General features: G+C 38.6%; 1 protein-coding gene across 3 annotated transcripts in view; it reads left to right on the forward strand.

Annotated features, from left to right (window-relative positions):
- The first annotated feature begins 3184 nt into the window (after positions 1-3184).
- Positions 3185-26427, forward strand: part of SLC16A7 (solute carrier family 16 member 7) — a 191055-nt gene continuing 167812 nt past the window's right edge. The window contains exon 1 of one of the 3 annotated variants that reach the window (XM_047867067.1): positions 3185-3382. The gene's annotated coding sequence lies outside the window, so the exon portion shown is untranslated. Of the gene's footprint in view, positions 3383-4162; positions 4208-11189; positions 11279-26427 lie in introns of those variants that run through there. The other 2 variants (XM_047867069.1, XM_047867068.1) reach the window with 2 other exon arrangements.

Below are 26427 nucleotides of genomic sequence, written 5' to 3' on the forward strand. Positions count from 1 at the left end.
TTATATGTTACTTATGTATTCACTAGTTTACTTATTTGTGGAAAATGGGTTGCTAGAATATTGAGTATATTGCTATTTGTTTCTTGCACTGTTATTTCCCCTTATGAATACAAATTAAGGCAAAAATTTTTACCAAAAACATTTCAAGTTCTGGTCATATGGTTTGCCTTTTCCCTACATTGTATTCTTTTCTCAACTTCTGAATATTAAGACTATAAGTCACAGGATAAACTGACTGGATTTATTCCTACCTAATTCTCCTTTGACATTACTTTTTTTTTTAAGTTTATTTATTTAGAGAGAGAGAGAGAGAAAGAGAGAGAGGGAATCACAAGCAGGCTCTGCACTGTCAGCACAGAGACCAATGCAGGGCTCCATCCCACGAACTGAGAGATTCCTGAGAGATTCCCATGAATCTGAGCCGAAATCAAGAGTCAGATGCTTAACTGACTGAGCCATCCAGGTGACTTGTCAGATTCCTTTCTAATCCAACCAGATATTTACATAGCATGCCTGGCCAGAGCAACAATGCAACTTAAGGATGAATCCCCAAATACTAACACTGGGGCAGTATGTAAATTGGATTGAGTTTTTAATGTTGGAAAAACAAGACTTAAAAAAAGAATTCTTGTTACAGTTATGATTAATGCTATGGGTAGTGACATTTAGGAGTTTGAAAACGAGTTAAATAGACCAAGAACACAGCGCGATAAAAACAAACAACAAAATGAGACAAAAAATAAAAAATAAGGAAAATGGAGAATAGGGTCAAAATTCAGGAACTATATGGTCTTTCTTCTTCTTCTTCCTCTTCTTTGAAAGGAAATGAGTGATGAATGAGCAGGGAAAAGGTCAATAGCAAACACTCAAGAACATGACCTAGAGAGGTATGTCTTAGTGTTGCTTCTTTTCAAAACGTGCCATTATTTTTTGTAATAAAAATGAAGTGCTTACAGTCACTGTTAAACATCCCATCACTATAGAATGTACCTTATTATAAATGTCATTTTACACATTTTTGTTTTTATTTTATTTTTAATGTTTATTTTTGAGAGAGAGAAAGAGAGCCAGCGAGCACAGGGGAGGGGCAGAGAGAGAGGGAGACAGAATCCAAAGCAGGCTTCAGGCTGAGTTGCCAGCGCAGAGCCCGCTGCGGGCCTTGAACATGAGAGCAGCGAGTTCATGACCTGAGCTGAAGTTGAATGTTCAACCGACTGAGCCACCCAGTTGCCCCACTTTTAAAGAAAAACTAAAGTTCTTTCTAGAACTTTCTGCCTTCGTCTTGTAGTTTCTGACACCCCTTCCTCGGTACTGTCATCCCAACTTTTTAAAGTTACTAATAATAAGGTACCATTAATTCATCTCATATTATCTACCAGCTATGTCACATATATCATCTCACCTAAATCTTATGACAGTAATACGAAGTTGACATTATTTCTATTTTGTAGCTGCAGATACCAAGATTCAAGTTTTGCACAAGACTACAAACTAGCCGTGGCAGAAACAAAGCAATGTGAATTTAGCTAAATGACTTAACTTTGAAGGGGAGCAGAATATGCCACCCCCAAACAAGCCACTTTGGCATACTGATTATTTGCTTGAGAAACAGTCAGTTCAAGGACACTCTGACTCTGCTCTGTCCCCCTTGAGACAGGAAGTAAATCTTTCAGGTGAAGATACCCTCCCACTACCAGGAGGAAGAGAGCCATCCTTATCACCAGAGATAGGGAATTCAGGGCCAGAAAGGAAGTATAAATAAACCTTGTCTACTTTGGTCACTTTTTGGAGTCTCCTATTTTATGGGCTCCTAGACATATGAAATTAAATTTGTTTTCCTCCTGTTAATCTGTCTTGTGTCAATGTAGTTATTAGGCCAGCCCAACAACATAAAAAGGAAGAAGGGAAGAGTTTTCCTCCCCTATACCTATTTCCAAATTTGTAAACTGTGAAAAATCTTAGTATTCATCCAATAGGTTTATTTAATTAATTGAGAACACCCATAAAACTGCGTAGGACAGTGCCTGACAATGATAAGGACTTAATAAATCAGTGTTGTTGTTGTTATTATTATTATTATTGCTGTTACTATTATTACCATTTGGATTCCTTGTCCCGTGGGCTTCAACGCTCCAGTTACTTCAACTAAGTTATCCTGGCTTCTTACAAATTATTTCAGTTCTAGAATAAACAAGAAAAGCTTCTAGGGAGTTATATTGATATTTAGGATTCACATCACTTTGTATGTTTCACTTTTCAGGAGCAGACACGTGTGTCCGTGGGGGAGGGGTCTGTCACATGGGCAGAAAAACTGCAATATGAATTCTCACATTCAAGCCCACATTTAGTCTTCTGTTCCTTTTCTTCCAAGCAGCACTTCAACAGTAAAGGCACTTAAGGAACCCGATCTTTGGTGTGACTTACATGTTCATTTCCTCTTTTCAGCTTCCCCAAGAAACATGTTCTAGACAGTGGAGGGAAAAAAAATACAGAAAAGCAGGAGACACCACACCAATGGCTGCGGGAGTACTACTATCCCCAGCGCTACTCGTTGACAAATACGAAGCCCTACTTTGAAGCCTTAAAGCATTTGAGAAACAAATGGTGTACATTTTATTTTTCCTTTAGAGTGTGCCGGTTGGTGAGCCTCAACTCCCGGCACCGCCATTCCTCCCTTCGCGGCAAAAAAAGACCTCGATGGCAAAACGGCCCTACCCTTTCGCGCCACACTCGCAACGAGAAGCTTGCAACCTCCCCGCACCGTGCCGGCTCCTCTCCGGCGCACACGCTTTCCTCTCACACCGATTTCACAACTCCCCGGGGGTTATCGAAACGGGGCAACGGGCACACCTGGCTGCTAGGTTCGCCGCCAAAGTACTTCGGGTAAAGCGTGTCACGACCGACCCGGAACAACAGTTCTCCCCACCTGATTTCTGACTTTTTTCCCTCCGGGCCCAAACTAAAATCCGAAGTGGCGCGCTCCGACCCCAGAGAAAGTGTCTACAGCGGCGACGGTCGCTCGGAGCATGCTCAGTCGGCCCGGAGTCACTGGGCGGGGTTCGCCCCCGCCCGCGGGCGGCCCGCTCGCCGAAAGCCCGGCGCGCTAGCCCCCGCCCTCCTTCTCCACCTCTCCCCTCCCCCCACCCACGCCGGGCGCGCGCTCCAGGGCACCCACGAGGGCGCCCGGCGGCCGCGCCTCCCCTCCGCCCCCCTCCTCCCCCGCCCCCGGCTGCGGCGGGCGAGGACAAGTCTAGGGCCGTAAATAAATAAATAATTCCATTCACCCGGTGACGGCGAGGCGAACCGGCTGCGGCGGGGGGGGTGGGGGCGGGCTGGGGATCGGAGAACTGCGGCGCCCACCCCGTGCCAGAGACCGGGTAAAGTAAGTACACCCCGGGAGGAAGGGAGGAGGCGGCGGCGGCGCTGGCCCAGAGGCGGGCGAGCGTGCCTCTGCCACGCCAGCTGCCAGCGGAGCCGCACGCGTGTTTAAAAATAATGGCCAGCCCCTGACAAACGCGCCGACGCAGAGCTGGCTAGCAAGCCCTTATATAGACAAAAACCCCCGAAGCGGCCGCGGGAGGAGAGCTCGCGTCAGTCAGACGCGCAGACAGCAGCGCGGCAGCTGCAGGGGCGCAGCCGGCGCGGGGTCGTGCGCGCGCGCGCGTCAGGGAGGTGGGCCCGGGGGGTCCCGGGCGGGGAGCGCCCGCGCGCCCGCGCGCCCGCGCGCCCGCCGGCTTATGGCCAGGAGGTGCCTGTGTCCCGAGCCGTTGCGCGGAGACTCTGCCGACGCTGTGCTTCTCCCCTTCTGCTCGGCCCACGAGTCTCCCAAGGCCGGTTCCCACCAGGCGCGTCCCCTGCCTGCTTGTCACCAGCATCTCGCCCCAGGCCCGCGAGCACCCTGGGGTGGCCTCGCCGCAACACTTGGGGACGAGTGGTGGTGAAAAGTGTGGGTAGGGGGCGTCTTTTCTTGTAGCAGACGATCGGGAGTCCGAGAGGCTGGGAGGGGATGGAATACCAGGGAGGGAGGTGTCGTTTTCTTTTTTGGTCCCCAGGTTGCATAGTGGGGCGGAGGCGTATGGAAAGATGTGTGCGGGAGAGGCCTGCGCTCGGGCAGAAGGGAGCATGACTGGACCCGGGCCGAGGAGGGCCTGCGCCGCCCGGTATCACGCTGGTTTCCTGCGCCGCTGCGCCGCTCTGGGGGCGCCAGGTCTGTGCAGGTAGTGCGGGAGGCTGGAGACGGCGGCTCGCGTGCGAAGTGCCTCCTCTGAGCAGATGTTACGTTGCTCGGCAGCTGCCCTCTGCGGCCCCTTTTCCCCTTTACTTCCGCGAGAGGGATTGCAGACTGCCTTGGCAAAGGCGGTCGTGACCAGGGCCACTTTCCCGGTAGGGCTGGCGAGGGGAGTTTGTGGTCTATTCCAGGGATATTAAAATTATGTGTGTGTGTGTGCGCGCGCGCACACACACACACACACACACACACACACACACAGAGAGAGAGGAAATGAGCGGTTTCTCTACAAGTGACTCTACCATCCCTTCCTGGAGAAGTAGTACTCAGTGGGATGGGTTGAGTGAGGGCTGGCTGGTGTTAGTAGGAAAGCTAGTATTTCATGTCCTCCTGCCTTTCCTGGTCCAAGAAGATTCATAGTGGAGAAATGAAATAGCAGTCGTGAGGGTGATGTGAAAAAGACTGGGCAGGAGTAAACGGTGGGCGCTAGAAGCCCTTTCCTGGCACCCTGTACATTATGGTTAAACACAAACCGAGAGCTCAAGAGCAAACTTTCAAAAGACACGTTAGCTTGAAGGTGCTGTCATTGGAACCACAAATACTAAATGTGCAGTTTGGGGGAGTGTGGCTGAGAAATCAAAGCTGGGTGGTGGCTGCAGAGAGTAGACGAAGGTTGAACAAGGTGACCCTTATTTAGCCCTGGTGAAGCAATCTTAGCTTTGCTTTCTGCTTCTGAACACATTGCATTTAAAGCAATCTGAGCGAGTGGGAAACTGAATGATTCAGTGAAAGGGAAAGATTATTACTTTAATAAGCAACTCAGTGTGTTGTGTAACAACTCATAAAGTCAGAAACCGTTTTGTTTTTTTTTTCAAAATTCACATCAGCAGATTGCAATTACATACTGCTTCCCCCTGCCCCCCAGGGTGTGTTTTAATAATGGTAAGTGGGCTGAAATTTTAACACCTGTTTCCCAAAGTACATGTTCTTGAATCATCCTATAAATGCTCAGTTTATTTCTGGTTATGCATTTACTCCTATATAATATCCGGCTTGTATTTTCTGCCTAGAACCCTCCCAAAGAGAAGAAGGGCAATGTGACCTACAGAAATTTTCCTTATCCAGAGTCATATTCCTTGGTCATGAATCTGGAATGAAAGGAAATTCCCTGCATTTACTTTTACTTCTTATATTTATTCACTGAACATTTTTTTCGAGACATTCACATGGGAAAAGGTAATTACCTTCAGAGTTAGATGTACTTCAAGGTCAGTTTTGCATTTTCGTAAGGTTGAGTAATTATTTAACAATCTCCTCAGTTTTTTCTTATCCTTAAAATATGGTTGGTGGTGCCTACCCTGATGTGCTATTGTGAGGAATAAAGTGTGTGGAAAACACCTAAAATATAGACTAGCTAATTTTGAACCCCTGAAATCATTCTAGACACTGCACTGTGGTTACCAAGATGGGTGAGGGTGAAATTCTGCTCTCAAAAGATTCATGTCTGGTTATCCAGGCTAATCTTCCTCCAATACTTTTAGCTTTCTTTGTTTCATTCTTTTTTTAATATAAGTGTTTTTAATTTTTAAGTTTTTATTTAAATTCCAATTAATTAATATACAGTATAATATTAGTTTCAGGTGTACAATATAGTGATTTAGCATTTCCATATAACACAGGTGCTTATCACAATATCCTATTAGCTTTCAATCAATTTCTTTCTCAGTGGAAGAGACATATATCCTAAATAACTTGAAAGAAATGTTTATAAGAACTGCTAAAAGGCAATTGGAGAAAGGCACCTTGCCTCAGAAACTGGTGTATTCAGCCCTATTCTTTTGCCTGTTGAGAGTGACCCTGTAAAAACAGGAAATGGTGATTTTCTTCTTGCTGTGAGGGGAAGACACTCTTTCCCTGGAAATTATCTTTGCCAATGAATTGATTTCCATTTTTTTAAAGAAGAGACTAAATTGCAGTTTATTATATGCTTTGATAGACTACCATTCACCTGCTCTGAAGAACTCAAGAGTATAGTAACTGTAACAACATCTCTGTAATGCTTACAATGTTCTAGGCACTGTGTTAGAACACTACTTTCTGTAGGTCTATTAATATCCATGTTTGCAGAAGAGGAGTTTAGGTACAAAGAGTTAACTTGCTCAATTTGCACAGCCAGAGGCCTAGATCTCTGGCAAAAGAGGGATGAGGGTAAGAGCGGGCATCTGTAGTCTGCTCTGTCTGGGTTTTGATCTTGGCTCTGCCATTTACTAGCTAGGGCAAGTTGCTAAACCTCTAAATCTCGGTTTCTTCATGTGTGAAAATTTCTCAAAATCTGTTTCTTCATGTATAAAAAGAGGATAATATTCAATTCCATATATTGGTTGTAAAAATTAAATGAGATAATACCTGTGAAATACTTAGCACTGTGCTGAGCACATGCATAATGGTAGCTAGTGTTAAGATTTTTTAAAATGTTTATTTATTTTTGAGAGAGAGAGAGACAGAGTGAGTGGGAAAGGGGGAAGGAGAGAGGGAGACACAGTATCTGAAGCAGGCTCCAGGCTCTGAACTGTCAGCACAGAGCCCGACACACGGGGCTTGAACCCACAAACTGGGGGATCATGACTTGAGCTGAAGTCAGATGCTTAACCGACTGAGCCACCCAGGCACCCTGCTAGTGTTAAGATTTAAATGTGTGGCATTAAGGCTGTTAGGTTGTTAGGAGGATCACCGGCTCATTCTTCTTAACAGATAATTTAGAAATGCTTGGAAATGCCTGTTTTCCCATTAGATGGCCTAACAGTGTTGGATTGCATCATAAACCGTTACCTGGGCTCTCATTGTTTGAGAGGTCATCCAGGTTTGTCACAGGCTTTCTCAAAACTGGATCAAAGCGATTAGGAAATGTGTTGGGAAACAACTGTACACCAAGTCTCAGTGAGAATCAGAACTTAAAAAAAAAGTTAAAGAAAAAGCTTCATTTTCTCAGGTGTTCCCCTAAATGGTGAAGCCAGGGGCCTGGTCTGCCTACTTGGGAGATTCAGGAGTTTACAGTCATGATATGAGAGAATAGCCTAATGTGGACAATTGTCTAGAGAAAAAAAAAATAACATTTACCCCACATACATGGCAGTTAGTAAACAAGAAGGGGGTATGTGCATTTATGCATAAACTGTAATCATCAAGAACACTGGGAAAAAATTAAGCACAAGTTAAACAAATTGAACTTGACTATAATATAACTAGTCCACCCAGCACTGGAGTAATTGGTGCTTGGGTGCACCAGAGACGTGTTCAACATATTCATAAATATCAGTATTAACAAGTGATGCCAATATTTTTGAAAACATTTTTTCTGTCCTAATATCAAAACCTCTTGCAGATGTTCTTATTAATATTCATTGAAATCCCAAATGAGTTCATGAAAATCTTATAGGGCATTTGAGTGACAGCTATGAGACGCTGGTATAAAGATATTTTTTGTTAAAAGTTGTGTGCAATTAGGATAGCCATACAAAAGTGGGTATATTGAATGGTTCGATGATCTAAACAGGTAATGAATTTTTGGTAATATTTGGCATTAAAACAGCAATTTTTCAGTTAGAAATATTTAGTATGAATGGTGCACGCAAGAGAAATATTTGTTTAGAAAACAAAGATCTGGATAAAATGTTGGTATTTTTAGAAAGTGTTTTATGTCAAACACCGGCAGTTTCCCCACCTAGTAATACAATAGAATGTATGCGTGATAATCGCCTATAGCCCTAAACAGACACTGATTAGAGCTTATATGTAGGTGAATTGTAATTTATAAGAAGAAGCTGTCCTGCTAGATAATTTACTTGAAGACCACTTTCTTTAGGAAGTAGATTAGATATGAATCAACAGCAAAACTAAGAGGCATGAATTTACTTGAAGAGTTTCTAAGGAAGGAACTATATTAATGAGTTTCCCTTATTTTATTTTATTTTTTTCAACATTTTTTATTTATTTTTGGGACAGAGAGAGACAGAGCATGAACGGGGGAGGGGCAGAGAGAGAGGGAGACACAGAATTGGAAACAGGCTCCAGGCTCCGAGCCATCAGCCCAGAGCCTGACGCGGGGCTCGAACTCACAGACCGCGAGATCGTGACCTGGCTGAAGTCGGACGCTTAACCGACTGCGCCACCCAGGCGCCCCGAGTTTCCCTTATTTTAAATCTGAGTCTCCAAAATTTCAGAATCCAAAATTCTATCACTTCTTTTCAACTATGCAAAAGGTGTATTCAGTGATAAACAGTGTCATGTGACAGTGCTTCTCAACAGGTGATACTGTTGGCATTTTGGCGGGGACCTCTTCTTTGTGTGGGAATGCCTCTTTCATTGCAGAACATTTAGTGTCTATGGCCCTGTTAGCTTACCCTCAGTCATGGTAATCACCAAGAATTCCCCTGATATTTAAATACGCCTCTTAGAAGAATCATACTAGATGTGGTTGAAAACTGTTGGCCAATATGATCAAATTGAGAATGTTTGAAGAAATGATCCTTGAGATTAGAGTATTTCCAAAAGCATCTTTTGTCTTTGCTTCAAAGGCTAGCTCACGTGAAAATACTTGGATTTGAAGGACTAAGTTCTTTCTTGTAAGATGTATTAAGCATAATTATTTAATAGTCATGTTATCCTAGGCTCCAGACTTTCATTTGCTTTAACCTGTCATCAGCCTTGGGCAGTGTTGGCATCTGCTGCTTCTGAAACTCCTGTTTTGGCTTCCAGGTGCTCCTTGTTTTCTTACTTCTCTGACTGCTTGTTTGCAGCTCCTTCTTGGGCTCTCTTTTCACCTCGTGCTCATTAAAGTATGTGTTCCTCAATTTCTGTGCCGAGTTTTCCTTTTGTGTATATTCTGTCATTTGACAAAGCTCATCCTCTCTTGGCTTCTGCCTTCTCGGTAGGAATAACTCCCACGACATTATCTTCAGCTTTGACCCTCACAAAAGCTTCAAGCCTACCTTTCCAAGTGCCTGCTGGACAGCTCCCCTTCACTTGCACTGCTAACCTCTTCAACAACACCCTCTGAGCTCTCTGTCTTCCTTCTTTCCTTTGTTCCCATTGCTTTAGTTGGTATTAGCATCCTAGTGTAGAAGATTTGAGACCTCTCTCCTCCTAGAAATGCATCTCCGAGTCAGTTGCTAACATCTGACAATTGTATATCCAAAATACTTCATTTCTCAGAAAATTCTCATTTCTGATGTTGCCACAGAGTTTGGGCACTTTTGACATGCTACCTAGAATCATGCCAGTCTCTTAGCGGCTCCTCTCACCTCTGGCTTCTCACTCTACCACTTAATTCTGTATGTTCCACCAGATAGTCTTCTTGAAATACACCTCTCTTACTGATACATTCCTAACACGATGGTGACTTCCATTTTCTGGGTCCAAGGACTAGCATTTCAGCCCCTGTAATTCCAAAAATTTTTCTGGGCTTATCTTCCACCACTATCATACTTGAGTCCAATTGAACTGTCCCCTCTGCCTCATTTTATTTCTGGCCACTTCCTTTGGCCATGTTATCCTTTCTTTTTAAAATGCTCTAACTTCCTGCTATTTCGTTTCTAGCTTTAACCTCACCTTCATAACTAAGTTTATGTTCAAATTTCTTCTGAAGCCTGTAGATAAGTAGAAGAAACTTTTACACAATTTTAGTAACATTGCATTTGTAATATGTCTTGTTTTAAACATTTTATTATAGTTGCATTTGTAGAAGTCTTTAGTTTCTCTATATAGTGCAGCTTTCTGGATGCCAGGTATAATTATCCATATTTACATATCTTTTAGCACTTTGGTGCAAGAAATTTAGAGGACATCTGTTTCCATTTTTATGTACTGTTTCTCCAGCATCTTTCATAAACCACCATCTATTGTTTATTTTAAGTATACATACTGAGGGAGTCTATTCTTTTTAAGGCATTTCCAATTATAACAGAGTTGTTTTTGCTTCTACCTAGAGTCCTTACTCAGCTTTCTGAGTCTACACAAAATAAAACCCTTTTGGGTTGATTGACACCCTGTACATAGGTGGTGACAACTTATGTCTTATATTTTCTCTATCAATTTCACATATTCAGTCTTCCTTTTTTTTCAAATGTTTATTTATTTTGAGAGAGAGAGAGAGAGGCAGAGAGAGGGAGACAGGATCCAAAGCAGGCTTAGTCTTGCTAAGTAAGCTAAATTAAGCTTTGTTTATATGAGTCCAACTGATTTTGTCCACCCAGGAATTCTCAAGGCTGGTCTCTGTTTTTTATTTTAGTAAGACTGTTTAAGTGCCGCCTATGTGTCTGATTTTTTATATACGGTATTTCTAATTCTCATTATTACCATGTAAGATAGATTGTATTCATTTATAGATGAAGTGAATAAAGACTCAGCAAGATGAGGCTGCCCATTAGGGAACTGCAAGAATCAATGCTTTAGTAAATGTTTCAATGCAGGTGAGATGCTAATGGCAACTAAATCTTGCTCCCATATCTTAAATCATTTCAAATCAGTAAATAATTAGCATTGCTATATGAAGTACTCTCCAGAGATAGCTGAATATATGTGTAAGACATCATTCCTGACACCCTGAGGAGATTATAATTTCAGAGACCTTCTTGATGTGCGTACTGGTTATGGGTATAATCCAGAGTAGAATTGTCAAACGGTAGAGAGCAGTGATAGTCTGCAGCAGAAGTTGACAAACTATAACCCTGGGACCATATCTAACCTACTGCTGTTTTTGGTAAGTGAAGTTTTCGTGGAATACAGCTACAGTCATTTGTTTCTACATTTTCAGTGGCTGATTAATTTCCTGCTGCTGGATAGAGTTGAGTAGTTGTGACTAAGCCTGTGAAACCTAAAATATTTACTATCTGGCACTTCAGAGAAAAAATATTTGTTGATCCCTGCTCTAGGATTTCTGAAGAGGGGGACTTTACTGTGTGATGGAGGAATCAAAAAAGGCTTAAATGAAAGAAGTGGACATGTTTTGGAGCTGAGAGGATAGTCTTTCAGTGAAATGAGGAGCTGGTCAATGTAAGTGCCACAGAACTCAAAAGCAAAACCAAACACATGGATAAATATAAAAATCTGCTTAATAAGGATCATAATACTGTATATAGTTCATGTAATATTATAACCATTTGTCTGTGAGTGTACCTTTTGTAAGTAGAACAGTGGTTCCTAAACTTGAAGGTGTTGCAGGATTTTTTACCATAATACCCGGGATTTGTTGTCTGGCCACTTCAAAGAAGGAAGAGGTGGACACAAAATGAGTGGTAGGCAAAAGTTTATTGGAATATAAGATTAGAAAGGAAGAGTAGTAGGAAAGCTGTCTTTACAGAGAGGGGACATTTGAAAGTGAATGCCCAAGGACCATAGGCAAGGTTCTGGTCAGCCCTCCCCCTTCCCCCCACCCCCTTCCTTCTCAGGTTCTACCCTTCCTTATTGGCTTGAGAGCTCTAGGTGCTGGGTTGTCCATTCCTGATTGGTTCGTTTCCATTGTATGAGAGGTGGGCTGTGGCCATACTTAGGTCTTTTGTCCAATTCCAGAGGGGAAACCTGGGGGGGAGTAGGTGGGGTCTGTTACATTCTTACAGGAACCTTATGCCTGAGGGGGCTTGCTGTAGTCAGAAGCTCCCAGCATTGTTCCAAAATAGGGGTTTTTCTGCACCCAGGGACCTCAGGCCCTAATCGTATCATCTCTGCCTACTGAATCCTGTCTTCTATCATAAAGGGACATTTGAACCAATTGGTGAATTACTTCAGGATAAGATTTTGGTTTTACTCAGTAATCTGTGATACTAAAGTATAGCCCATGTGGAAAATCACTGAGTCAGAATACTCATTCACTTGATAAAATTGATTATTTCCTGTAGAAGGACAGAGAAATTTTTTTCTCACAAGTTATCCAAACTTTGAAAAAGTACATGTGTGTGTGCTGGACGTGTGTTAACTAGTTTTGCTAATCACTAGTTTAGTAAAAAATAAACAACAAAAACTAGATACTGAGAACACAACTAAGTGGCAGCACTGTGTCAAGAGCATTTCATACCTTATCTCATTAAAAACTTACAATAGCCCACTGAGGACTAAGGTGGATGTTGTTATACCCATTCTAGGGAAGAGAATACTAAAGATGAGATAGAACAGACTCTTGGTTTAAGGCTGTAATACTAGTAAATAGATGACCATTGTTCAATATGACCAAGAAATTGACTTTTTTAAAAGGAAACTTTTGGAGCTGGGACATAGATAGGAATGGACTTCAATACATTTAAAAAAAAAAAAAGTGAATCTGCCGATTTGTTCTATTGTATGACTGAATTCCTTTTTGTTAAAAGCATTGTGCTGTGTTTTTATAAAACTTGAGTCTTTCACTACTAATTTTTCTGCAGATTTTTATTGAAAATACCAGTGTTTTATTGACCCAGAACTTTCTATGTCCTGTTTCTTTTTGTCTCTGTCACTTTCTGTCTATAATCCCTTCTCTCTTTTCTTTACCTGTTAATGCTTAGTTGTTTATAATGTCTTCTTTTTTCCCCCTCCATTTTCCTGTAGTATCCCTTCCTAACTTTCATAAAAGTCCCACTTACTTATGGCATGGTGTCTTCACTGAAGCAATCAAGTGCTTCAATGCATTTTCCTAAAGCAATGGCTTTTTTTAAAGGAAAAACAAAGAATCAATGCAACTTAATACAAGTTTTTTTCCCCCCTGAACTTAGAAAGCAAGAGATACTGCAGAAATATTTGCATATCACTAATGGATATGACAAAATAATAAGTAGATGGGAAAAGGTGAATGATTCAGAAGAAGCTGCAGGGAGTGTATGAAAATGTAAATTCATCCCTCTTGGGCCACATTAGCATCTCTGTGGAGAGTAATCTGGCCACTTGAGCCATGGAGAAGAACATTAATTACATACATTAATGGCCTGCTACAGGATTCACAGATAACAGTTCTAAAACTCACCTAAAATTATTTCCTTTTTTATCATTAATTGCCAAGTAATAAATGCTGTTAATTAAAAAAAAAAAGCTGCTTCATTGAGGAGACATGCAAATTTTTATTGTTATTTTTTTTTTTTTATCAATAACAGACTTGTTACTCTATCTCAGTAAGGTACCTGGCTGGGCCCATTATCTACATTTGTTTTCAAATGTTCAATAAAAGGGGGAAGAGACACTTCTGTAGACTTATCACCAATTAAAATTAAAATCTTATTTTGAATGCTTAGAAACTTAATTATTGTTCATTGGGATATTTCACTGCTTATGATAAAAATTATTATGCATATTGGGTCTATAACTTTCACTTGAGAATGAATGTTCCCTCAAACATCTTTAGTCTATTAGCTATTTAAATTATTTCACATTTTATTAGTCCTCTTACTTTACTAGCTTTTGTCTTGTAGCAATAATACTTAACGCCTCCTCAGCTATACGTTCAGATATTGAGTTGTGGTCTGTAATAAAATCTAAATTTAAAAATGTGACTTTTAAAGTATTCTCTTGTGTCCTAAGGATTTTCAAAAAGATTTGCTCACTCAGATTTTTGGTATTGGAAAAGGGGAAAGAGAAGACAAATAGCATAGTTGGTGCAGGTTATGTGCCAAAGAGAAGGTGCAGGATTACCTCACGGAATCCTGAAAGTCATTATGTGAAAGCCTCAACAACACTGTAACATGGGTGCTCCCATTCTCACTAATTTAGGATCCAAATGAAGCATCTCATGTCTCAGGCGTGTTAGATAACAAAGCTCTATTTTCAAAATCCACATTTATCCTGTTCCGTGTAGTCTTCCCAGGCAGAGTGGAATCTTCCCTCATGGAACACACATTTTCTAGAAAAGGAAAATATGGGGAAGATAAAAGAAAAATATTTAGGGTTCTGTCCTTTTAAGTTATGCTAATTAAAAAATGTATTTTTAAATACCAAAATCACACGTTTAGGTTGTTCTCAAAAAATAAAAGACAAAAGGACAAGAAAAATGTTGACAAAATTTTATTTTGCCCCTCTTCCACATTCTCTTAGTCTGTTCAAGCTGTTGTAACAAATGCTGCAGACTGGGTAGCTTATAAACAACAGAAATTTATTTCTCACAGTTTTGGAAGCTGCTGGTCTCAGATCCGGGTGCCAGTGTGGTGGGGTGAGGGCCGTCTTCCTCCAGGTTGTAGACTTCTTGTATCCTCACATGGTGGGAGGGATTCAGGAACTCTTTGGGGTCTCCTTTACAAGAGCACTAATGCCATTCATGAGGGCTCCACCCTCATGACCTAAGCCCCTGACAAAGGCCCCATCTCCTAATATCATCACCTTGGGCATTAGGTTATCAACATATGAGTTCAGGGGGGCCCCAAACGTTCAGACCATAACACACATACATGATCCTTCTTTTAAAAAATGTCAACTCTGAACTGTGTATGTTGCGACTGATGTTAGCACCAAGAAATTAGGTAGACATGGTTAACACTATTGAATTAGGACTGTGTTTAAATAACTGGGATTTGAATATTGTTTTCCTTTTTTTCTGAGTGCTTGATTATGCTTTATTAATAAACAGGTGCATTGATCTCCATTTATATCTTAATAAGAAACTATTCACATCTAAAATCCCAAAATCTTAGTAATAATTGGTTCATTAAACTACCAGAATCTCATCATCATTTGAATTCAGTGTAAGAGTCCATCTTAAACCCATTTCTAAGGGATTTAGGAAAACCTTCATTATATGCAATTCAGCTCGTAGCTATAGCATGAAAGGTCAAGTACATTAAGCTGTAGTACCTAGAAGATGGTGCTATAATGAAATTCCAGTATAAAGATTAAAAATGTGTTTTTTTGTAGTAAAACAATTTCAGAATACATGATTGAGATACTACGTGCTGCAAAATGTGAGGCAGTTGAGTTGAACATTGTCTTGTTTACCAGAGTTTTATTGTGTCTAATGGTCATTCAATGTGAGTGGGATTTTTCATTATAGATGACAAGAGAATATAATTTATACATTGTAATTATAATATCCCTTCTTAATTCCAAAAAGATATCCAATCAAGGAGGTATGGGAAAATTATCAAGTATTATTAACACTTACTGAACAGTATTTTATAGGAGAGAGTTGATGGGTAAAATAAGAAATGCTCCATTGTTAATTGAACATTTTTATGGACAGATTAAGAGCATAGTCCATCTATATTTAGATAATCTATAGTAATTAAATTTGGTAGTTTACCAAAACCAAGAGTCTAAGGACAATGATTCAAACAAAGAGTGGTTATACAAAGCAGATATTCCTGTATGCATGGGTCTTGCACAAAAGTAGAACTAGAGGTTCAAATTTCTATTTGGATTATTAATCCTGAATTAAAATATCCCCATATAGTCTGTTGGGGTGAGAAAAGTTTCTATGTGGACTCTTTTGGCTCCTGGAAAGGGCCATCTTTTGTAATCAGATCATTAATGATTTAAAAAGAAATAATTCTAATGTGCTGTCCATGTTACTAAAAAGTATCAGAATAATACAAGCTAATCAAAGTGCCATGGTTCTTTAACATTATTTCATTAGACAGTCAAGTTCGTTTTAAAAACTAGGCATTCTTTGTCTGTACAGCCAGCTCCTTCCTACATTCCTGGGAAGTCTCTCAGATTCCTAGAAATATGAAAATAGAAATACACATAATCACATAATTTATCAATTTTTCGGTATAATTTCTGTCTTAAATATGCCAGTGATTACTAATAAAAAACTTTCTTTTCCTTTGCTTGACATTGACTTTTACCTTTTTTTTTTTTCCTTTGTAATCTGTTATATGAGAAATTACCTGATAGGGTTGAAAACAAGTATATGGAGAAAAGCGTGTGTACCAAGATTGGCGAACATTCAGATGCTCAATTTGCTGCCTCTGTGAAACTACCACACTGTGTGTGTAGCCACACAATTGCTCCAGTAATAATACTAGCAAAGTTATCAGTCACTCATATCTTTGGTGACTATTCCTGTTCTTGGATTGCCATGGATGGTGTTGCCATTGCTCCAGAAATCTGCCTTTGGCCTGTTGCTGAAAGTGTTCTAAGCAACGTAAAGACATTTGTGTGGCTGACAGTTGGGTTTTCTGGCCTTTACCTTGCTCATAAGATGTGGATTTATCCTGTGAACTCTAAAGTGCCAGAGTCTAAAATGATGAACCTGTTGAAGCTTGCTTGTTGCCTCATCTTGGACCATGACTTGATTCTGTTGGATGTTGGCATTGACTTTGGCCAGGACCTAGTGACTGTTCCCTGAAATGCCCTTCAGTTTTACTGGAAGGCAAAACTACAAATAATAGTCATAAGAATCTAACAGTTGCCAGAAGTCAAACTGAGAAAGAAAAGTGTAATGGACAGGCAACAGCATGATGCCTATAGAACTGGCTTTTAGCTTTGCTACCCCAGGCCTGTGACCTTTAAGTATAAATACATAGAATAGGGATTTCATTGTTTAGTATCTTAACTGTCATATAACAGAAGAGTTGGAGGTGCTTATTAAAATATTCTGCAAAGATAGGAAGCATCCTGATAATACCTAAAATATCATTTTATGGGAATTCTCTCTTTTGCTTCTAGCCAAAGTATTTTATCATTTAGTTTAAACAAAACTAAAAAAAAATAGGTACCAACAACAAAAATCATTTGTCATGCAATTGAAATATTCTAGGTAGGCCACTAAAACTTTCTAAATTTGTGCTTAAAATCTCTATAAGGAAGTTCATAGGTTTTCCTGAATTTATTTTCAATATTGATGGATATTTTAGTTTCTTTTTTCTAATTAAAAAAAAAAGCAAGTTTATTTATTTTGAGATAGAGAAAAAGAGAGAGAACCTGAGAGTGAGTGGGAGAGGGGCAGAGAGGGAGAGAGAGAATCCCAAGCAAGCTTTGTGCTGCCAGCACAACACCCCATGGGGAGCTCAATCCCAGGATCCATGGGGTCATGACCTGGGCCAAAATCAAGAGTCAGATGCCCAATTGATTGAGCCATCCAGGCACCCCAGGTGTTTTAGTTTTTTTAATGAAAAAAATATTGAGTTATTTATTTTTCACAAATGCAAAAAAGAAATATTCTGAGTTGATTTCAAGTTACCTGGTTAGGGTTTTATTGTGTAAAAATAACTCCGTTATCTTCTCAAGACTTTGCTTGATTCTATTTCTTAGTTATTCAGTTGTCTTAAATCGATTGTTTGTAAGAGTGAAAAATAAAGGGGGCGCCTGGGTGGCGCAGTCGGTTAAGCGTCCGACTTCAGCCAGGTCACGATCTCGCGGTCCGGGAGTTCGAGCCCTGTGTCGGGCTCTGGGCTGATGGCTCGGAGCCTGGAACCTGTTTCCGATTCTGTGTCTCCCTCTCTCTCTGCCCCTCCCCCGTTCATGCTCTGTCTCTCTCTGTCCCAAAAATAAATAAACGTTGAAAAAAAAATTAAAAAAAAAAAAGAGTGAAAAATAAAGAATATTCAGTAGAACGAGCAGGGGGAACTGAGTCACTGTTATTCTGGAAAAAAAATTATCCGTGGATATAAAGGAATTACAGCATTTCAAGAATAAGCCCGTTATATGATACATGTTTTTTATTTACACAGTTCCCCTAACATTCATTATTTAAAAGGGAACTGAAACTCATCTCTTCTATTATACTTAATAGTATATTTGCTAGCATCATTCCCCAGTTAGAAGTCATATTCTGTCTGAGAATTTACTTAACATGAGTGACATTTTATAGATTTTAATTTTACATGTTTTGGCACAAATACATTCTTTGGAGAGGTGGCTGGCTAATTTTATTAAATAATCTAGATTTTTCAAGCATTATTGTTAGGCCCATTTCACCATGAAGTATGGAATCAGAAAAATTAATCTACATATATTAAGTGCTCTATTCTGTCAGTCTTTAGTCATGTGATTAGTCATGTGAATGTATTACTTAAATTAGTACACATTAATAAGGGCTTCATAAAGGCAAAATGTTTTTTTATTAAATATATGCACCCTTCTCATCCATCATCATTACTATGCTTATAAAGTTCTGCTTGGCTTTGGACAAGCACTAGCCTCTAGTCTAAGTTCAAAATTTTCCAAGCTTATTTGATTACAGAGGTGATTTTGAATAGAATTTCATAGCTTTGGAATTTAATGGAACACCATTTAGGAAGCATTGCCTTGAGACAAGAGCTCTGTGTTTAAGACAAAATAGAATTTGGAAGTATTTATAAAGCCCTGCATGTGTCTGAAGAGTAACTAAATTTTGGATTTCATTGTCACAGTTTTAAACATGTGACATATTCTCAGGTGTCTTACAAAGCATGACCAATCAGGTAGCTACTATCTCTGTTTTCATAAGAAAATGACAAACATCAAGGTCATATGGGTTAGTAAAATTTTAATATTGATATGGCAAACAACAATAAGAAGCAGAATGATAAATGGAATTGTTGAGGTGGGGAATCCATTGTTGAGACCTGGGGTCTGTCCTAGTAGACTCAAAATCCTTTAATCTAACTCGTGAACTAAATGAACAATTCCCATGTGAGAATACTATGGTTATCTTGTTTGTTATTCATAGAATCACTCTGCCTTTTCAAATCTTGGGATTTTAATCATTAGAAAAAGCATTTACTATATTGACATCTGGTTCTCCTTGTGTATGTATGATGTGTATTGCCACATCATACATACAGGCAATCTAAATTTTGAATTCCTTAGCTTGTAAAAGCTTTAGTTACTGAAATATAGCTGTATTTTACCATAGTTGACTGACCAAATTTTGTGCAATCCTGAAGGGTTTTTGTTTTGTTTCGTTTTACGACACAGGAGGCAAAGACATCTAGTGTGTGTTGCAGGAATACTAAGAAAAAAATTTAAACCATTGCTTGTTGTCTGTATATAGTGTTGTATTGTAGCTTGTAGCCATATCAATGAAGTGCTTAATTATCAACACCATTTATATGATTACCTGCTCAATAGACTTTACCAATGTCCTTAAACACATAACTCAACATCTCTAAATCATTTTTCTTACCACATTCTGAAGTTTTCTGCCATACACATCACATTCAAACATTTATTAAAACACATGGCTAACCAACATAAATTGTTATATTATAGATTTAAAAGTATGACTGCTTAGTATTTTTTACTCATTATCTTTACATATACTGTCATTCCATTCTATCTAGTGTGACTGAGACCAGTGAACCTAAAAATATTGTTGTACTCAATAATGGGGCTAAAAGATGAGTAAAAGTCACCTGCCTTCAAGAAGCACAAGAGCAAGTTTCCTGAATTTTGACTAATGTTTGCCAGTCTACTAAAATAGCGCACTAGACTTTTACTTCCATACTTCCCATACCCTTTAAGGTAATGAAAATTAAGACGATGCAAAGCTAATCCTTTCAAAGTAGAACATTCCCTTCCAGGTCCAAAATGCATGACAATTAGCAGTCTTCCTTGCTCAACACACACTTTGATAGTACATGATTTTCCCTTCTTACTAGTGGTTCTGGTTATAACGTACACAAAGGTATTCAGGTCAAGAAATTCCAAAGAGAAATGGTTGTTCCTTTTGATCACTGCTACCACCATCCCCTCTTCCTTCCCACAACTCACTTTTTTCTTGATTTTGTGGGAATCACCTATCTGTACTGAAATTTTGGTGCAATAAATGGTATCTTTGATAGTAGCATAATGTTTTGCTTGGAAACTGGCTACACTTTCTACGTAGAATTCTATGCTGATATGATTTTGTGATTTTTCTATTCCTCTATTTTCCCATTTACAGTACCTGACATTTCCATGGATCCATCTTATTTCTCAACCACACTGAAAATTCTATAGGTTAGATGTATCTAAAATGAGCATTTAAACTTTTTGAGTGAGCTCTCACTTTAACATCAAGATTTTACCCCATATTTTCTGTTGAAGTGGACATTTACCTGATTTACAGGGTATTTACCTTTTTAATCATTAGAAAAAGCATTTACTGTATTGACATCTGGTTCTCCTCGTGTATGTATGATGTGTATTGCCACATCATTTTATAGGATTTAAAGGATTGAAACATCATTTTATAGGATTTAAAGGATTTAAATGATTTATAGGATTTAAACAAAGGAAAATTTAAGTTCTAGATTTGCATTGAAGACTTTACTTGAATTTAAGTATCATGGATTTTACACAAAATCTATATAAATTGAATCGTGCACTCAAAGAAACTTAGAAGTTGTTTAGCCCAATATTTCAACCAGTGTATTAATATTACTTGCTGAATCTATGAAAAGTGATTACCCAGCTTCAATTAAAAGGTTTGCAGGCATACAGTGAACTCACCATCTTACAAGCAGCTCATAGATGTCTTAGCCAGCTTCATTTGTTGGTAAGTTCAGCCATAGAGAAAAAGTCCCTATGAATTGTGTTGCTGACATTTTTCTTAATCTATGAATTGGCAACATAGAAGAGCAGGCAGAGAGAAGAATGGCATATATGCTCAAAACAAGCAATTATAATAATGCTATCACAATGACTTAGATTTATTTAGTGCCTACTGTCTCAGACACTGTCCTAAATATAAATACTTCATGTGTTATCTTGTTTAATTCATACACATAAGATAGGTACAATTATTACTTTTTTTTTTTTTTTAACAGAAAGCACAAAGGCACTGAGACATTAAGTGATTCAGCCAAGTTCACAGTTAGTAAATAGTGGAGATAATGTTTGGGACTAGACACTCCAGATTCCACATTTTAATACTTAGATCATATTCTTAGCATCCGAACTGTTCAAGGCCCTAGAGAGACAGAGGGGGCTGGCAGCTGCCTAACAACATATGAGTTCTGCAGTTGAATTCTGTGTTGACACTGTTTTTGTTTTTTTCTCCTCTTTTCCTTAAGCTGTGCTGAGTGGATTTTGATTTTTTTGCAACCATAGATCCCTGCCTTTGAAAAAGGTTTGATTAATCATGTTATTCAAAGTTCTGACTGCACAAAGAACTCTGAGTATTACAGATTCATTGTTGAGATTCTAGATGCAAAGCAAAACATACCAACTTGGAAATTATCTACCAATTCGTGTAAAAACCTTTTCCTCTGAGGATGTCCAAGTTATTATTGAATTTATATGTTTATGAAAAATCGCATATGGAGATATCACACTATGGTTTGCATTAGAATTAATACTGAGGAGGCAGGCATCAACCAAGTGGTTACAAATGGGTTTTAAAATGCAGTTTTTGCCATGGGGTGCTGTAGAAGTCATCACATTTCTCGGCATTTTCATTAGCCTGGAAAGTCAATGACTAAGTTTCTTCTCATCAGTTCCTATTCTTGGTTTTGCAAAAAGAATGACATTGGTACTCACAGCTCTGTGACAACAGGATAGAATTAGGGTTGTGTGTCTCCTTTGGAAGGAACAGAACATAGGAAATTGGCAGGAGAAAATGAATAAGAGTCTGTGTAGCAGAGGAGGAGGTAGGAGGCATGTACTTGTGAGGAAGAGAAGTCAAGCATACAATCAGAATATACCTCAAAAGGGAACCATATGGGACTGTTAATCAGAAATATAAAATTATGCACAAAAATTCATCCCCTCCAAATCTTATGGCCTTTTGTCTGCTTTCCTTAGTTGTGCAAAGTTGGCCTACTGATTAGTTGTGCAAAGTTGGCCTACCAGCTAGCTCAAACCTAATCTCCTTTGGCAGGCCAATCTGAATCGAAGCAGAATATATAATTAAACAGTCTCTGCCTAGGATAGTAGGAAGTAGTGAGGCTAAACTGGAATTGGGTGACCCATTACTGTCAATCAGAGGGGTTGGCTTTTACAGTGTTTTTCAACAGCAAGTTTGTTTCAAGAGTTGGCTGACTGGTTGAACCATGGGTCTCTACCATTGTTCTCTCAAGTGTATCCTCTTCTTTTCTTTAAAAGAAATTTTTTTTAATGTTTATTTTTGAAGGAGAGAGGCAGAACGTGAGTGGGAGAGGGGCAGAGAGAGAGAGAGGGAGACACAGAATCCGAAGCAGACTCCAGGCTCTGAGCTATCAGCACAGAGCCTGACATGGGGCTCGAATTCACAATCTGTGCGATCATGACCTGAGTGAAGTCAGTCGCCCAACCGACTGAGCCACACAGGCGCCCGTCTTTTTTTCTTGATAATGTGAGTTACATGTCTGCATTCATGAGCCTGATATTCCCAGCCTCACTTTCTTCCACTGTTAGGGCTACTTTATACCTGTCTCCACATACTGATCACTCCTTGTAGAATTCTCTGGCTCCCCTATCCTCTATGAATACTGGGCACAGACATGTTCTTTACAGTTTCCTTCCCTGGGGAGAGGGGTCTTTGAACTTCAGTCTAGGAGCTAAAGTCCTGCTATCCTAAAGTGGATCATATTTGTGGTAACTTCTAGTTCACCTAGACTGTCAGCTATCACCCATCATACACACTCCATTCATTAGATTGGGGTCCTAATTCATGGTATGGATTCTTCCTAATTATTACTAGTGATTGTCATATGTCCTCTGATATTCAAACTGATATGAATGTCCTATTATCTCTGCAACTGGCTAGCACTATTCACCTTGTACAAGAATTGCCACACTATTAATTGTTTTCCTCTCATTCTTAGATTACAAAGACCTTGAGGGGTGAAATCATGTCATAGTCTCCTGGGATCCACACAGTGTTCCTATTGTCTATTTCCTTCTGACAAATTAGGTCTACTTGTAGAATCATTGGCTCACTGCCTTTTCTGAGTGTGATCAAATGACCGTGTATTACTGTTTGGCACTTCATGATACTAAGTGATATTTTAAATTATTTGAAGTTGTTTAATATCACTATTGTTTTTACCATATGCCAGAAGCTCAAAAATCCTCTCATGCTTCTTTTAGAATTTGGTTAAAACTAAGATTTAGTGCAAACTATGCCACTTGGGTATGTAGTGTGAGTGTAGTTTTGATTCAAATTTTGAGGTATAGAAACATCAACTTTTAAAATTCATTTCATTAAAATATGAAGATTTTTTTTCTACATGGAATTTTAGGAAATTGTGATTTGTTTTTTATCCTGTCTGTGTTGTGTTTTTGGAGGAGAAGAGGGTAAGGAAGTGGATGGTGCATTGAATAATATGTATTCATGTTAATTCAAGATTGGAAACTTGCTTTGAGGAAACTACGCATTTCAGTTATATTTTGAGTATTTCCTCATAGTTTACAACTTAATCTCCTTTTTCCATTCCACCCTCCAGGAACACACATGCCTTTATCTTCTCTGATTCTTCTGATTGAGACAAATATGAGATTAATGCCTTAGTCACCACCAAATTTTGCACCTGAGTGAGAAGGTGGTATAAATATGCTCTGTGTGTCCCAAGTACTCTTGTGTGCTCAAAGTAAGGTGAAAATAAATTGTTAAGGGAACTAGAAAACTGTCTTTTAATGAAGGATAAGCTAACAGTAGAAGTATCTACTTAACTACATGTTCAAACATTATTATCAGCCTACTTATATGTTGCTGGGATGCTGTCTAAACCAGTATAATCTTTCATCCAGGCCAGAAAATAGATTGTTGTTGGCCCTCCTTACTCTTGATGATTTAAAATGGAACATGCAAATTTGTCAAACGTTTTAGTATATATATTTTGATAAAATAAGTCAAATTGTAATTACCATTTTCTGCCATCACATAAAGTACCTGATAAGTCTTTTGTCCATTTTTCTATGTGAGTGTTTATCTTTTTATTGCTTATGTAGGTTTTTATATATCCTGAATGTTCCATATATACATGTTACAAATACCTTACTTCAGATAAAGGCTTTTTGGGACGCCTGGGTGGCTCAGTCGGTTAAACGACTTCAGATCAGGTCGTGATTTCGCGGTTCCTGAGTTTGAGCCCAGGGTCAGGCCTGGAGCCTGTTTAGGATTCTGTGTCTCCTCTCTCTGCCCCTTCCCCACTCACATTCTGTCTGTCTTTCTCTCAAAAATAAATAAACATTAGAAAAATTTAAAAAAACAAAGATAAAGGCTTTCTTTTTCATTTTTATATAGTGTCTTTTGATAAATAGTTCTGAATTTTAATAGCTGAATTTTATCAGTTATTTCCATTTTTTTCTTGTTTGTTTAATTTGTTATTTCTTGCTTGTTATATCCTTCTCACCCCCAAGAGCATGAAGATGCTATCCTAAGTGTTCTCAGCACTGTCCAATAGACTTTCCTCTACTGATGGAAATATTTTATGTGTGGCACTGTCCAAAATGATAGTCACTAGCCACATATTGCTTTTGAGCACTTGAAATGTGAATAATGTGACTGAGGAACTAAACTTTTAAATTTAATTTTAAGCAATTTAAGTTTAAATTTAAAAAGACTCATGTGGCTCTTGGGTTGGATAGCTCAGCTATCTAGCTTTGTTTTCTCATCAGTGGTGATTCATTTATTCTTTATTTTTCTTCACGGTGTGAGGGGAAGATCTTATGTCATAATTTCCAGTGTGGGTGACCAGTGCTTTCCCCTACTTATTGGTAATGCCAGTTTTGGAATAAAAATAAATTCTGTGTGTATTTATTTCCTGGCTTTCTGTTGTGTTTCTTTGGTAAATTCATCTATCCTGGCACTGGCACCTCTTAGTCACCATAGCTGTAAAACAAACCTTGATATTTAGTAATCTATGACCCCCTCCATTTGTTCTGGTTTAGAACTGACTTTGCCATCCTGGCCTTTGATCTTTCAATACATTTTAGACCTAAGTTTCAAGTAAAAATAAAAAAAAAAAGGATTTTTTCATTGCATTTGAATCAGTACATCAATTTGGCAGTTTTAATGTATTGATATTCTTAATTCATGAGTATTGTTTATCTCTATTCATTCAGGTCTTCCTTCATGTCTTCCATTTTGAAAAATTGTATCTGAAAAGAATTTGCCACATTTTGTAATATTTTTTAAGAAAGAACTATGTAATGAAGATATATGTTGTCTTTTAAAAGTACATATATTTTGTGATGTATAAATAATTTATTCTTGTATGATATTTTATCTACCAAACTGACCATCTACTTGATTCTAGTATTTTATTTGTAGATTTTTATCCTATGTAGAGAGATATATCTGTAATCTGTGTATAAAAAGAATTTTATTTCCGACCCCTTACATATAATTTCTTTTTATGCCTCACTGCTTTGCCTGGGACTCTTAAGACATTGTATAGATCTGATTCTAGTCTTGTTCCTAATCTCTTACAGTGATAACAGTAAATATGATGTTACACATTTTTATTTGTTTTTCTTTTTGTTTTGTTTTTATACATTTTATTCACAAGATTAAGGCATTTTTCTTCTAATTTTAGGTTGGTAGGATTTTCAGGTGATTTTATGATTTTTCCTGGATTCTATTAATGTGGTGAATTATAATAATTGTTTTTTAAATAGTAATGTGTGTATATATGTATGAATGTATGGTTTGGTCCTCAAGTTTGTGACTTGCTCTCATTATTCATAGGTATTTTAAGTTACTTGTTAAGATAGTGAAAACCAATGAACCCACTAACCAATTCAAAAGCTAAAATGTTAACAGAAATCAAATCTTACCTGTGTTCATCTCCCTAGCATCATTCTTTCTTCCTCATTCTGCGCCCCTCCCAACTCTTCTCAGAGTTAATCACTATTAGAAATTTTATATTTATTATTTATTTGCCTTCTTTTGGTTTTATTTGGTTTTAATAATAAGTCATATATGGGCAAAAGTTTTTAATGTTCAGTTCTTGTACAATTTCTTCACGGTCTCTTATTCTTTAATCACATTTTAGTCCTTTCCTTTATAAAGCATATTTAATTTATATTTTATCTCCAATAATTTTGTTATCTAATGTCTTTATGGACCTGATTCTCTGTCTGTAGTTTCTCCTGGTTCTTGCTTAATAATGCCTTATTGCTTAGATTTTTGTCATGTGGGAATTATTTGAAGTTTGGGCTAAGCTGGGTTTTTAGTTGAGAGAATTTACATTTCCTTTTGCCAGGAATCTAGAGCATTACTCAACACTGTAAAGTGGTTTTAGATGTTTGAGCTACCTTGATAATATGAAATGAGCTGCAAAGCCATGTGAGTGATGACTGTTGGTCATGAATCCTCAGGTGATTTTTGTTGTTGTTTGTTGTTCCTCTTCACTAGTGCCAGG

The sequence above is a fragment of the Prionailurus viverrinus genome, chromosome B4 (assembly GCF_022837055.1).
Source record: "Prionailurus viverrinus isolate Anna chromosome B4, UM_Priviv_1.0, whole genome shotgun sequence".
In the NCBI taxonomy this organism is placed as follows: domain Eukaryota; kingdom Metazoa; phylum Chordata; class Mammalia; order Carnivora; family Felidae; genus Prionailurus; species Prionailurus viverrinus.